The sequence below is a fragment of the Lolium rigidum genome, chromosome 7 (genome assembly GCF_022539505.1).
Source record: "Lolium rigidum isolate FL_2022 chromosome 7, APGP_CSIRO_Lrig_0.1, whole genome shotgun sequence".
NCBI classification, from domain to species: domain Eukaryota; kingdom Viridiplantae; phylum Streptophyta; class Magnoliopsida; order Poales; family Poaceae; genus Lolium; species Lolium rigidum.
Window position 1 is genome coordinate 337,679,200 of NC_061514.1, and position 12,273 is coordinate 337,691,472.

At 45.1% G+C, this 12,273-nt stretch overlaps 1 non-coding gene across 1 annotated transcript; it reads left to right on the top strand.

Annotated features, from left to right (window-relative positions):
• The first annotated feature begins 8,344 nt into the window (after positions 1-8,344).
• TRNAT-GGU lies at positions 8,345-8,416 on the top strand. Its single transcript has one exon. It is a non-coding gene; the product is annotated as a tRNA-Thr (tRNA).
• The last annotated feature ends 3,857 nt before the right edge of the window (positions 8,417-12,273 follow it).

The following is a 12,273-nucleotide window of genomic DNA, read 5'->3' on the forward strand; positions in this document are numbered from 1 at the left end:
CCGCCGGGGCCTCCACCACGCCCACTCCAGTGCCTTTAGAGCATCTTCATCGGCGCTTTCAATAAAACTTCCAATAGCTTTATTGGGATTCTAGTGAGAGAAAGTGTCCACACCGGCGTTCTTCAAAGAACGCTGGCATGTTTTGGAGCTCAATAAAAGCGCTCCCCAAATAGAGGATACAGTGCCGGTGCCCTCCATACGGCAGTGCTGGCGCCCCTGCCGGCGACTATTTGGGGGCTGCCGGTGGAGATGCTCTTACGACGCACCACGCCAGGACCGCGCTGGCAATCGCGTAGAGCACCAGCTGCTGGTCCTCCCATGGAAAAGCAGGCCGCGGTGATCCTATCCCGCCTGTGACCATTGTCAACGACATCGGGAGTTCTGTTCGTGGGGAACAAGCGGAAGGGGAGGGAGTGGATGCTTAATTAGTTAATTTTTCCTCACTTGTGCTTATGGAATCGAAGAGAAGCGCGCCGGCCGGGGCCCTTCTGTGTGCTCTCGCGCAGGGGTGGGCCCAGCCAATCCAAGAAAAACCCGCCGTCTCGAATCTGGATTCCATTCCATCGATCCACACCCCACTTCAATGTTTTTTTTTTATAATGGATGCTTTATTACTTTGAAAAGCAATTACACTCAGACCTCTGCATAACAAGGATGCACACAGCCGTTTATATGTCTCGAGTCAAAAGTCTGAAAATAAAAACTAGGTGAATTACATACCGAAACGATGAATCATAAGACGCCTAAGGTATGGGTGGAGCTTCAATCTGTAGACTATGCTGCCACCCATGTAGGGAAAAAGTATCCCTCGCCGCAGCCTCCAACCGTGTACAGACCTCTGTAAACATGTCTCGGTTCTCCACTCGCTGAAGAGGTAACCACAAACGGATAATACATGTACATCTGTAGACAACCTGCAAAGTAGATTCCACCCTAAATGTAGATAACTGCAAGCGCCCCCACCCTAAGAAGCAACTTAAACCTTGGATCAATACAATGAAGCCAATTGCCAAAGACATTGGCCACACTAATCGGAGGATACAGGCTAGACGCTACTTGGATGATTGTTCATATAGATTTCGCAAAACGGCACTGGAAAAAGAGGTGTTTAATAGTTCCGTCATGTTGACAGAAAACACACCGAGTACTTCCATGCTAGTTTTGCTTTACAAGATTGTCCTTGGTGAGGATAACCCCTGACAAAGATACCATCCAAATATTTTAATTTTTAGTGGTATTTTCATCTTCCATATTATTATCAACTGGTATGTCAGAATGAAGTATCACATTGTATAGTGATTTTACCGAGAAAGTGCCATCTACATGTAGATTCCACCTCAATTCATCCGGCTCAGGCGATAGTTGTATATCTCCTAGCCTTTGAATTAGGAAATTCCATGCTAATAGCCTTTGCCCAAGCAAGACCCGTCTGAACGTCATATTCGGAAGTGAGGTAGCCATTACCGTGGCAATGGTATCACTTCTGCGATGGACAATACTATACAGGGCGGGATATTATTCACATAAGGGTGCATTGCCTAACCAAATGTCTTCTCAGAACCGTATCTGTGCTCCATTTTTGATTGAGAATGTACCATGGCGGAAAAAGAATTTCTTTGTCAAAATGAGAGCTGCCCAGAAGTGCGAATCCCCTGGTTTCCAAACCACTTGGGATAGCGTCTTCGAGCCGATATACTTTCTCCTAAGAATAGTTTTCCATATCCCATCTTCGATAAGAAGCTTGAACAATCATTTACTTAGCAGGACTGAATTCTTGACTTCCAAGTCATGAACTTCAAGCTCTCCTTGATCTTCGGGACTACAAACTATACTCCATTTAACCAGTCGATATTTCTTTTTCTCGCTGTCCCCTTGCCAAAAGAATCTAGATCGATAATAATTGAGTTTATACATGATTCCTTTTGGTACGAGGAAGAAGGATAGCATATACAGTACCATATTAGTGAGTACCGAATTAATGAGTAATAATCTTCCTCCCAGGGACAACAATTTTCCTTTCCAGCTGCTAAGGCGTTTTTGTAATCTTTCCTTCACTATTTTCCATTCAGTGATTGTGAGTCTCCAATGTTTATATACGTACATCACTTCAAGGGAAGTCACGTTCTGCTCGCTCCACATCTCTTCTTGGAGCCAAATTCTCTAGGTACCTCACGTACCTAACTAAGGGTGTGTTCGGTTTGAAAACCAAGTGGAATGTAATGTCATGATTCCATTCCGAAAGAATGGGTTGGCTCCATTTTTGTGTTTATGTTGAGCTAAAATATGAAATGGATCGGTTCCATTCTTGTGTTCGGTTGGAGAGTGGAATGTAAACAGATTCTGGGAAAGAAGATTTGAGCATGCGTGGGGTGCGTTTAGCAGAATAAAATTATGAGAGAATAGAGGAGTTGAGTGAGTGTGAGTGGCTTTAGCATAGATGAATGTGGAGATTCCACCGATTTTGATGAATGAGTGTGTTCCGGATCTAGAGGGAATATTCTCTTTTGAGGAACCACCTCGTCCTGTTCTATTTTCCAACTAAACACCGGAATGAGATCTAGGTGCGGAACCATCCCATTACATTCCACTTGGTGACACCAACCGAACACACCCTTAAAGAATGCTCGTGGATTAGTTCCTGCAACTTTTTAAGAGCATCTCTAACCGATCCCTAATACGATCATAGAGGAGCAAATTTGCTTGGCCGACTTTAACTGAAGCCAAAAACAGTGAGTGGAGTAAACATAAGAGAGTGGCCCCAAAAAGGGAGGCACTTCTCCCATATTTTCTCCCCGCCCAACTCGCTCCTAAAGACTTGAGTTCCCGCCGAGCGCCCGCCCCTCCCGCCCAAATTTACCGCCCGTCGTCGCCGGCGCCAGCGATCTCCCCTCCCTTGGCAGGAATGGCACCGGAGCTCGCCCCCGCATGCCGACTGCGGTGATGCAAGCACACATTCACAGTCGGTGGCGGATACGAGGAAGAGGAAGGCCGCGGCAGCATCGAACTCGACGCCTACACGCAAGGCCGAGGTGTCGCTAGCGTCCTTGACGACCACACTTTATCCCTCGGTCGTGGCCACCAACAGCCCGTCCCCGAGTCGCCGCCCACGACGTCGTCAATGAAATGTCGGAGTCTCAAGCAAGTGCGACCGAGATTGGGATGGCCGAATTCATGTCTCAATTGGATTATTCACACACACAAGGCCTTGATGAACTCAACTTCGGTGATGGTGATACCGACAGCGCCGCCTATGCCGAGGTGGAGGCCGCCGAACAAGAAGCGTCTGAGGAAGATGAGGCCGAGGTGGATGCGCCCAAAGACAAGGTCAAGGCCAAGAGCAAAATATTCGCCAACTATAACGAAGAAGAAGGTGTTGCATTGTTCATGCTTTTGCAGTAGTGTTAGGTGTCTTTGCTAGGATAGGAGTAATTTTTTCTGTAACCCAAAGCTGAGATGTCATGCTTGATACTCTCTTTGAACAGGTAATACAAGTATGCTGATGTGGTATTTAATTTAACCTAATGGTACTACCATCAGGTTGGCGTTCAGCAGATATATACCACATAGTCTTGGCATCAAACTCAGCTTTCACTGCATAAGTTTTAAAACACATCCTAAAATCATCCATGTTTGGAAATAATTTCCCAACTTCAATTACTTGATTTTCTTTATCATACAAATTTACTAGTTCATCATCATGTGCATCATCTACTTCATCTGCTGCATCTTGCATCAACACTTCATCAACATCTTTAGGGAACGACCCATCCCCATTTCTGTTTGCATCAGCAGGCATCTTAGATTCATCCATGTCTTTCTCCTTATCTTTGTCATCTACACGAATGCCAAACATTGTTGCCATCTCAATGTCACTCATTGATGCAATGACCAAATCAGTACGTTCATGTAGTTCGCTGTAGCTACCTTGGTAGCACCATGACACCCCTCTTGTGGAGCTGGATCAGATTTAGATAATACTGTCACTTCAGTAACTATGGGAATAGTCTGCGTTTGTGAAGCTCATTCATCATCTACAATTTATGCACCCAACTTAGAGGCCACATATCCAACTTCCGAGTTAGATTTGAGATCAATAAGGTCTGCATAAAAGGTTGCATTTTTGCTTGTCCAACCATCTTGCCGATCCATTTCAGAAACCAAATCTTCTTCATCTTCAATTCTAACATACTCGCCCTTCCAATTGTCAAACCGTACCAGTGATAATTCTTGCCCTCGACCAAAAAAAAACACTCTCCCCAATCCTCTTCGCCAAATTCTTCAGGACCTTCCTCCTCCAACCTCTGCAGCTCCTGTGGATCAATATCTACCTATTCAACATCTAACCTCACTGTTGTGTTTCTCTCAATGTCTTGGACGCTACCATCACCTAATTTCGCCTTGCACGGAAAGAATTCGACTATAATTGCGAAAGTTGGCGCCAAATCTCCCCTGTTTGTCAACGGTGGGCAACGGCTGTGATTGAGATGGTCGAGGCCCAAATCAAGCTCAAAAACAACTAGAAGAGTGGGTTGCATTACCTTGCACTACTCTCTCCTCCCTCGATCTCATTCAGCCCGCGCGCACCTTAATCTACATGTCAAATCGGCGGGGAAACAGAGCGTGAGGCCACAGATCCATCCAAATAAGTGAGGAACGGGACTACGGTTTCTGATTTACTCACCCGCGATAGCTCTGTCGCTGCCTAAAATGTTGCTCCACCACCGAGAAGAAATTGCCGCTACCGGAGAAGACGCACAGGGCGGCGCCGCTCGAGTCGACCACGGGCGAGTCGAGCAGAGGAGGTTGGAAGATACGTGGCAAGTAATGGGGTCCCACCTGTCGGAGCACATAACCCCCTGCCCTAACCAAATCCCGCCTCTCCTAACTTAATCCCATCAGGCCGGAGCCGTTTTAAATGCCTGGGCTATTTTCGCTAGCTAAAGCGTCGCATGAGAGCTATTTCCGCAAACTGTATCGCATTCTGGACCATTTCACTCAACTGCGTCGCACATGGGCTATTTACCCATAAAGAGCTGGCTATGCCTTCAACCATTACAAAAATGCTAAAGACTTCAAAGCTATACAACAATTTTAGTCCCACATTGATAATGCAAGAAGATTGAGACCAACTTATAAGAAGAGCTCTTGTAGATATCTAAATGCTACAAACACACAATGCCTTACACTTTACACACATAGCGCGTGCACTCGTGTGAATATTCGCGACTTATGACTACGGACATCGGCGCGGCTAGCGAATCTAGCAAAAAATATATCTTTTTATTTAAATTTCTTTATTTTTTTAGTTATTGTATGATCCATCTCGACATGCATATAGCTTTGGCTATACTCTGCAGCCATACAAGGATATTGCACAACCGTCTCTTTTCTATCTCCCTTTCACAACCTCTTTTATGATTCGTGATGTTCAACTCCAGGAAGTCTGGGTAATGAAAAGGTTCTACCTTATTTAAAAAAATATCCTGTTAAAATCTGCAATTTATACAATTAATAAATTAGTCAAATAAGACACTAGTGTTCTACCCAAACACCAAAAATCAGAAAATATATCCTTTCCCCCTTTGCTAGCCCATTCCCTTTTCTATCCATCTTCAATCTAGCACAAGTGTCAAGTCCAAATGTGTCTGATAGCAGACCTAACGCTGTTCAGCCGTGCGGCTTAGCCGTCGGACCATCGCCTCGTTGTCTGTGCCAGGTGCACGCCGTAGAAGTGTGTCGCGCCTTCACGTAAGTATAGCATCTGGCGAGTGGTTGACCTCCTGAGTCCGTGCGCCACCACCAGTATCCTTCCCACCTCGGCTTTGAATCCCTTCGACTTGGAGGTCACATCGTGACCTCCATTTTCTCGTCTCGCTTGGTTATGTGCTTCTCTCGCTTGGTTAGGCGGACGGACGAGAGAGGTTGGAGTTGAGTCAAGCAATAGGCCTAAGAGACCAAGACCACACCGCCCAACTAGATGTTCAGAACCGAGTCCAAGATGAACTAGATGATTTGAAGAACCAGGTAGTTATGTTGAAGAACGTGCACAAAATGCAAGCGCAAATCTTGAGGGCTAGGAAGGAGGAGAGGGGGGGGGGGAGAGAAAGAGAGGCATTAAGAGAGATATAAGAAAGTTAGAGTATGCCATTCACGATCTGCTAAAACTAGGTTATGTAAATAAGGATAAACTGAAGAGGATTAGGGCTATTTGTGATGAGTCATGAAAGATAATCTGCCATGTAATGTAGGATAATTAGCCTCCATTTGCACCGTGATCCTTGTTTCTGTGTGATGTGTAATGTACTATGATCTGTTGTTTGATTTGTGAACTTTGTTCCGTTTTAACTTGCTTTGGCCTATGATATGAATATATGATGTGTGAACCCAATGAGGATTGCCTTGTTTTTTTAGTCAATGATTTGAAGTGTCAACCAAATAACACCACACTTGATGCTATCCAACCTTGTAGAAAAGCACAAACACTCCTCCTTGTGCCTTGTATTTGGTTGAATAGCATCAATTATTGAGTTTAATGATTTGAGGTCCTACAGTTTTGCTTGCATCATGCTTGGGATCCTATTTCTCCTTCAGCTAATAATTTTTTTGTGGCACAATCAAAGGCAAGAGGTTGGCCGTAAACCTAGTCCCATGTGCAACAATATTGTTTGTACACTAGACTTAGTTTGGAGACAATCCCTTTTTGTGTGGTGTTCATTGGTATGATGCCTTATTTGCCTTGTTTTCATTTGGTCTCACAAGCATAGTATCATATGAGGATGGACATGCATCTATTTTTGCTCATTGAATTTGTTTCTTCTTTTTACAGTGCTTCCAGATGATGATGGGCGGAACTGTCATGCTCTTTGGTGAGAGCACTTCCAACACAGTAGCTGGAGAAGGCAGCTCTGCCAAGAGGCCTCTAGGTAGGCATGTGACGGTTGTCCATTTACATGACGATGTCGGACCAACCCACTTTGCCAAAGCGGTGTTGTCTCCAGCGTTGGAAATGCTCCCAATCCCAACATGATATGCATCCGGCAGTACCTTGGCACCATCCCCAGGCCATCATCCTCAAAACGAACAGCGGCTTCTCCTGGATGGTGAAGTTGATGGACGTCAAAGGCACTGTCTGCTTCGATCAAGGTTGGGTTGGATTTGCCATTGCTCATCAGGTGAAGATCTACTTAACGTTCAAGATGCTCCAGGGAGACGTCTTCAAGGTCATCATCTTCGACTACCCCATGACAAAGGTGGTCCAGAGGTGCCAGCATGCTCCAATGCTGGCCATGACCAATGAGTGAAGAACCTGCCTATTTTATGTCTGTTTCAATATTTATTTCCGTGTTGAACAATATGTGTTATGTGTTGAACAATGTCTGCTATGTGGTACTTAACAATGTCTGCTATGTGCTACTAATGTCTGCTATGTGCTTTGGCTAAGTCTGGTATATTAATGCTCAAAGTGGGTAGTAACCTCACCATTTGGGGAAGATGTTATCATAATCCTCATTCAGCACATAACCAAATAGGGTGGTAAGTTTCTTCAAAGCCTGAAACAACCAACCAAATAGGGTGACAAGTTTCTTCCAAGCATAGTGGGTGGTAACCTCACTTATTTTTATTTTTAAAGCATTTTGGATACTTCTTCCATTCATATTACTTGATTTTAATATAGATGTATTTAGATATATTTTATTTGTATATGCATCTATTTTAGCATCGATTAATATTGATATGAGGGAGGAATTTTTTCCGACGTGGATGGGTCAATTCGTCCACGTGGCATACGCGTCATTCCAGTGTTACACGCGCGAGCTGCCACATCCGCTTTGCCCTCTCTTTCCCCATCGCCCCGCCCGCCGCCCTAGCCCGCCGCTCTGCTCGTGCGCCGCCGCATGCAGCCGGCCGGAAAATCCCGCCCCGTCTCGATTGGGTGTTCCCGGAGGAGCGCCGAGATGTGAGAGACGCGACCTCCGCCGTACCAGGGCGGCGTAATCTTCCTCAGCTCAGTCCGGCCACCTCCACGCCTGCTCCGAGCGAGCGGTGAGCCTCTTAACAATTCCTCTCTCCTACGCTATCTCCTCCTCCTCCTCGTCTCCCCTATACGGGCAATTTCGTTTCCTCGCTATGGTAGATCCTAGTATTTATAATACTTCAGGAGCTAATGAAACTATTTTGGTAAAATTCAATTCTCTCAATTCTTCGGCAATCGCGCCAAAAACTCGAGTTCCTTTTGGATTTCCTTTTTGATCAATTATAACCGCGGCATTGTCATCATAGCGGATTATTATACCATCTTCACATTTGAACTCTTTACATGTACGTACAATTACAGCTCTAAAAAGCCCTTTTAACTCAGTGGTAGAGTAATGCCATGGTAAGGCATAAGTCATCGGTTCAAATCCGATAAAGGGCTTTTAAAATTAGTGGTAGAGTAATGCCGTGCTAAGACGTAAGTCCTCGGTTCGAATCTGATAGAATACTTTATCTACTAAAATTCATTCACTTTTTTCTTTGTTTTTGAAACTTTCTCCATTTTTTATAGAATTTTATGACTTAGTGCGGGATGCATTCATTTTGGGTGTTCTTGTAGTCAGGTTCTGCCTTAGCACTAAAAGGGCTCCTCCTTTTAGTGTAGAGGGCCGGGTTGGCATTGCGGATGCACTGGCTCTGGTACAGCAAGACTGGCAAGGACCGGGCTTGGAGTGGGTTAGAGTTGCAGTTCACACAGCAAGAGCAGTGCCTGTTCTTCGCCTGTACACTCATGATCACCAGCGATGGGCACAATGGCAGGTTCTGGCAGGACCGGTGGATTGACGGCCGCTCCGTCAGTCAGATTGCCCCGGAGCTGTAGACCTCCTGACAACGAGCCCTCCCTCAATGACTGGTGGGCGACGCCCAAACCAATGCGCAAAGGCCTTGGTGCTGCGACGCTCCTAGTCCCCTGGATGATCTGAAAGCACCGCAACTCCTGTGTCTTCGACGGAGAACGGTCTTCAGTCCTATGCGTGAACGAGAAGATCAGAGCTGAGGCGACACTTTGGGCCAGAGCTGGGGCACTTGGTCTTCGTGGCATCTTGCTGCCAGACTGGGATGTACACTGATCACTTGTAAAGCCTACCTGTAACCCTCCTTGGAGGGGTGAAACTGTAAAAAAATCTTCTTTGCAATGAAAAGAAAGTAAGAAACGCAATGTCATTGCGTTTTCTCGCTCCTCCTTTTAATCCACCATATCTGGCTTCTTGCTCTACTTGCCCCCAGCATTATATTAACTTGCATGAAGCATAGCGCAACTAGCCCAGATTATTGGTCTTCATCTTTTTATTTACCAAAGTCAACTAAGGGATGCGCTCTTAGCCTCTTACAACCAAGCAAACTCCATGTTTTAAGCCACCGCCCCTGTCTTCTTGATCTGCACACACCCAGCATTAGCATGCCATTTAATTTGAAGTTGTTTCACATATAAAAGAGTTATGCCCTGCCCTCCTTATCAATCATTGATGTAGACATCTCATTTGAGTCTCAGTCGCAATTATTCATTCCGTTCATATGCACGATGTTATAATCCAGCTTGATTGTTCTGTGCAATTTCTATTGCCGATTTCAGAAACAAAAGGAAAAATGATTAGTCAACTTTGTTACCGCAAGTTGTTCAGTGTCATCGCCGCCAGATGACTATGTCTATCAGAGCATACTGCATTATTACAAAGTTTATGCTGTGATGTTATTTGTTCGTGCAAGCAAGTGACCAATCTTTGAAATGGGAGTATGTGATATGCCTCCAGTCCAGTATGGAATTAAGGCCCGTTCTTGTTCTAACTGTAGTAAATTGACGGAAGAAAAATTCCTTGAAGATGAGCCTACCACCTAATACGCTTTATTAAAATGAATTGAATGACAATTAATCATTGTAGCAAGTCTACTTTCATAGAATCTATAAACTTATTCAACTAACATCACCTTAATCCATGATTAGCTTCTGTATTCATGCCCATCTGGAGTAGACGAGATGGGCTACAGTTGGCCTGCATTAGTGTGCAACTACTGCAAGGTTTTTTAGGCCATCTTTATTACTGGATACAGCGGAAATAAAAAAATTTACGCAATTGGTTTGTTCTTGACATCTTACACCAACAACCAAGGTCGTCCCTTTGGTTATATCTTGGATTCTTCAGATGGTGACAGAGGCTACCTTGTAATTTCCAATGCGTATACATCCGTCTACAACCAAATAATTCCCAGCTGTGGCAGATAATGATCAAGTAGCCTGATACATATAACACAGCCTGGAGTCTAGCTTGTTCTTATTTATTTTAACAATTCAACTTCTCAACAATAGTGCTGTTGAGGCATCCCACATTGCCTCACTTGCGCACATGATGCTTATTACTGTCATAGGGAATATATGGTAAAGTAGCCTTTGGGGCTTGCAATGGCCTGATTAAAGATAGATTTGTTAATTGACCTATCAGTGCTGTCATTGATTTCTCTCTGGCATCCAAAGTTAGTCTTGATCTTCTTCTTTTTATTAAGCAAAGTCAACTTGGGTGCTGCCATAGAATTAAAAGGCTTCCTTTAAATCCATCATCTCTGTCTTTTGTATCTACATGCTCCCAGCATTAGCACTACTGCCTGCATCCATCCAAACCAATCCACACAAACCAACCACCAGGCAATGGAGGTCATCGCGCTGAGCATTGGCAACTCGGTGGTTTTTGTAGGATTTGATGTTTTACTGTGTTGTGTGCAGCAGATATGTTACTAGGAAACGGAACTATGGATGAAGATAAACTAAATTGAACAGAAGTCGAGCTACACTGCTACAGTAGTTTACTAAAAGCCAAGCCTGCATGATCCAATGGTATATTGCTGACTAATGTTCCCATGCTGAAACTGTTAATAATAATGTACCAAGCGTTGGATGATTCACCATCTGTCTCAACCTCATGTGATATGTTTCTTGTTCAGTGAACTCAAGGTCTTCCCAAGCATTGTTAAGGCATCCATGTTCTCACTATAATAAACCTTAATGATGATAATTTTATTTCAAAATGTACCGGCAAACTGTTTGATCAAGACTTGAAATTAATCATCTGTAGCAATTCTGCCTCCATAGAAAAATATCAACTTACTTAGCCAACCTCATCTAGTCCTCTTATTAATCCATGTTTGGCTTCTTAATTTGTAAACAGCTGGAGTAGACACTAGGAATGCAACAACCACAAAAGTTAGTTAGGCCATCTCCTGTAGTAGGTACAACACGAAACAGAATTTCCTCAACCAGTTGGTTCTTGTGCGAAGGTTGTCTCTTTGGGTCGTATCTTTATCTTTGATTATGTCCTCCATCTCACCCAAAGTCATTGACCAACAGTTTTATTTATTTTTTACGTGACCACCAGATCCTTTTTTGTGCGGGGGAGCAGCAGTTACTCTAGTAAGCATGATAATGAAACTGATATTTTTAAATCACATGTCCACTTGTAAAATTATTCCATTGGCCCACCATGCTAGATCCTAATAGTATTCGCTCGCTGTTTCCCGGCTAGGACAAAACTCTTCATCCACCATTCTTCTCCAGAGGCACAATGGAGGGCACGGCACAGACCATCCTGAGCAATGTTGGGCAGCTGGTGGGCGAGGAGTTTCGGGCTCTCCGCGCCGTCGGCGGCGAGATTGAAGAGCTCAGGGACGAACTGGCAACCATGCATGCCGTCCTGCGCATGCAGACTGAATCCGAGGATGGTGCCGTGGACCACTTCATCCGCGAGTGGATGAAGCAGGTCCGGGAGCTCGCCTACGACGCCGAGGACTGCGTCGACCTCTACATATTCCGCATAAGGGGCCAGCCGAAAGCCGGGTTTCTTGTCTGGTCCAAACGTCTGGTCGCGACGCTTTTCCCTCGCCATCGCCTTGCTGGTAAGATCACGGCTCTCCGCGCTCGAGCTGTCTCCATCAGCGAGCGCCATGCTCGTTATGGCGTCAGCCGGGAGGCACTGCGAAGATCTCCTTCGTTTGCCCCAACGATGGCAGCAGCGTCCTCTGCGCGAGGGCTACGCCTTGCCAACCACACTGATGAGATTGTCGGCATGGAGGACCAGGCAAACACCCTTGCTGAGGAGGTGAAGGCGGCGGTGCATGACACAAAGCTCAAGGTTTTCTCTATTGTGGGGTTTGGGGGGCTTGGAAAAACAACGTTGGCCATGGAAGTGTGTCGGAAGCTGGAGGTAGAGTTCGACCGACAAGCGCAAGTGTCCGTGTCTCAGATGTTTGACG